The following is a 3,231-nucleotide window of genomic DNA, read 5'->3' on the forward strand; positions in this document are numbered from 1 at the left end:
CCTCCTCATCCTCCATTGAATCAAGAATTAAAATTTTCTCACTTTCTCCTTCTCTTTCTCTCCTGCTTAACCAAACCAAAACTTTGATTATTTTTTTTCCTCAAATTTTTCATCTAAACAACTCTTATAATTCTGAAAATTATTTTAATCACTAAACAAAATATTTAATCACTAATCAAGATTATTAACACTAATACGTAAAGGGCAGATTTGTCATTAAATTTTTGGGTTAAGAGGTTATCTGATTTTGCTATTTCACAACCTTTTTTGTCTTCATTCAGTATGCCTTGGAAGATTTTGGTATGCCCAAAATTATAGTTCTATATTTTTAGTAATATATTCAAGTGGGCTTATATTCCAAGTAAATGCTTATATTCAACATTTAAAGTGGGCTATTAGGCTTTAAAAGAAAACTGATTTTCGGAAATGTCAGCACAAATCAATTCATAATATTTACATGAATGGGCGTTCTTCTTCTTCTACTACTACTACTTCTTATAACTTAGATATACAGAACAAAGTATATTCACACACTTATTCACTCTCTACCTAACCTAGTACCTGTTCTGATAAGCCCTTCACAGTAGGTTGTCTGCTTCCGCACACACTGCGCATCACCATGGTAACTATCATCCTAACTGCCGCATAACTTAGATGTCTTTTTCTTGTTGTAACAAGAGCTTCTCAACATCTTCCAACGGAAACCCCATGGTTTCAGGAACATACAAGTAAATGAACAAACCAACAAGCCATGAGAACAACTACAGAAGAGGCGTACCTTTGATGCCAATAAAGTAGCCCACGACGTCCAGAAAAAAGTGGTGAATTAGTAATTTGGAGCCCCGGTAAGCCATTGCGCCAATGACAGCACAAACAGTTCGATACTTCATCGGATATATCTCTGAAGTTATGATCCATGGTACAGTTCCTATGCCTAATGAGTAGAATATCATGTACACCGCTAGTGCCACCAGTGCTAATAAGCCAAGAGGGGAAATTCCTTCATTGTCATACCAAATCCGATCATCTATACCAAGACTCTGGCCATTAACACGAAAAACGTATGATAGCAACCCAAGTGAAATTATAATCCCAAACATACTAACTAAAAGAAGCCGTCTCCTCCCGCAACGATCTACTAAAGTTGTACAGATAATTATGCCGACAACTGAAAGAGCAGATGTGATGAGAGGAATTGCCAACACTCCCACTTTTGCCATCTCTTCATCATTTTTAGTAATATATCCAGGGCCAATGAGATTAAATACCGTGTAGCTAAGGTGCATGATCATGTTCATACCCACAAACTGTTGAGCCACTAGACAACCAATGCCCGCAAAAATCCTTTTATATGATATCCTACCTCTTATGTCGAATCTTTTGAAACAAATACTGATGGGAAATGCTTTATCACACCAATCATCATAATCCTCTATGCAACCTTCTTTGTCTATTTCTGCTTCCATTGATGACTTCATTGACTACACCTCTCCGGAAACTTCACGAGCAGATCTTATCATATGCAATGTTTCCACAGCTTTTGCTTTCTGGCCCTGATGAGACAAAAGCAGGTTATCTAAACAATGTATTTGAACCAAATATTATTTGAAGTTAGCTGATACTGGGAGAGCCAATTATCACCATCTGTAGAGTTATTACCTCTCTATAAAGCCATCTGGGGGACTCCGGAAGCACCATCATGGCACACACAATAAAATGAATCACAGCTGCAACTATTCCAAGCTTCCAAGGCGATGTTTCGACATCCTTTGTGGAGGATGTTAAATTGATAAGATGATATAGCATTTTCCCTCCAGCAAACTGCAGGAAAATTGTGCTAACTAGGGCACCTCTCATGGAAGGTGGAGAAATTTCGGAAACATAAGTTATTAAATTCGGGATGACCATTCCAACTGCCCACCCTATAAATACTAATCCCCAGAAGTTGACAAATGGATCCTGACCGATACACCATCCCATAGGGATGAAGGTAAAGGCAATAAAATCAACTGATGCAATCGGCACCAACCTCCCCCGGAGTCATTAAGCTTATCGAGCGTAAGTGCTCCTAATGTGAAAGCTGCCGCATGAATACATAACATATCAGTCACGTCCTGCACGAAACAGAACTAAAGTTAACGTTTTTTTTTTATGCAGAGTCTGTGTAAATCGTTCCCGCCAACGATTATCCTCTATCTTTAGAAACAATGTAAATGTATGGTTTAAAACTAGATGCCTCTCTAGTATGGTGGTAAGTCATTAAGTCATTAGATGAAAACCTGCATCCTAATTGACAGATACAAAAAAAACAACAAAAATGACTCTATGTTTTGTTTCAGTTATGACAATTCTTCTGCTCATAGCGATGCAAATCTACCCCGCCCACAATCTAATTTCTTATTAGTAGCTGCATCTTCATTACCTTGTGACACATGCTATTTTCTTGTTAAGTCTCTTGACTAATACTACTTATTCACTGCGGTTTTATTCGTGATACTAATTAGTAATTAGAAATAAGAATTACAGTAATTTAATCTCATGCTCAATAAAAGTGATAATAAGGTCATAAATGTATGTATACATCAACCTCTATAAGTTGAAGGAAGCTAGCACTTACTATTTCTCGTAAATATTTCCAAGGAGGTCTTCGAGCCTCTTCTCCAGCATAGAAAGATGCGTAAATTATTGCTACATCCACAAACATTACGAAATTGAGAGTTTCGAATTAAGAGATAAGCTGAAATTATATGGAGTACTACCGTCTTAATATGTTAAAGATTGGAATTTACCTGTGTAATAGTCACAAATTGAAGCCCCAATACAAGCTACTAGGGCAACAACAATGACGAGAAATCTTTTTCTCAATAGAGTAGTGTCGTGACCATGTAGATCCAAGTAGTAGCTCTGCTCTTGATTATCCTCTTGTTTTTGTGGTATAAGACTTGTCGTCAACATTGCAAAACCCTAATTACAGCTTTTTCCTTTGAAAAAATAAATAAAAAGAAAAATGATAACCTCAGTCAGAGAGGGAAGACGAGGATGAATTTTGTTTATAGAGGCCTCTTATTTATATGGGATACAGTGTCCGAAACCATGCCTGTTTGGGTTTTAGAAGTTGGTCTGGATTTATATTCCTGGATGGGACTAATTTCCACCCTGGCAGTCAGTTTTTGCCGGAAATTTCGGCCGGAATCAGTATGACTCCGTCAAAACGGGTTTGTCTCGACCGAA

At 37.4% G+C, this 3,231-nt stretch overlaps 1 long non-coding RNA gene across 1 annotated transcript; it reads right to left on the reverse strand.

Moving 5' to 3' along the window:
- Nucleotides 1-417: 417 nt before the first annotated feature.
- Nucleotides 418-3,020, reverse strand: LOC113302618. Its single transcript, XR_003336972.1, has 4 exons — nt 2,790-3,020; nt 2,618-2,688; nt 1,660-2,114; nt 418-1,553 (listed from the first exon to the last, which is right to left on the reverse strand). It is a non-coding gene; the product is annotated as an uncharacterized LOC113302618 (long non-coding RNA).
- Between the last annotated feature and the right edge of the window lie 211 nt (nt 3,021-3,231).

The sequence above is a fragment of the Papaver somniferum genome, chromosome 8 (genome assembly GCF_003573695.1).
Source record: "Papaver somniferum cultivar HN1 chromosome 8, ASM357369v1, whole genome shotgun sequence".
Taxonomy (NCBI): Eukaryota; Viridiplantae; Streptophyta; class Magnoliopsida; order Ranunculales; family Papaveraceae; genus Papaver; species Papaver somniferum.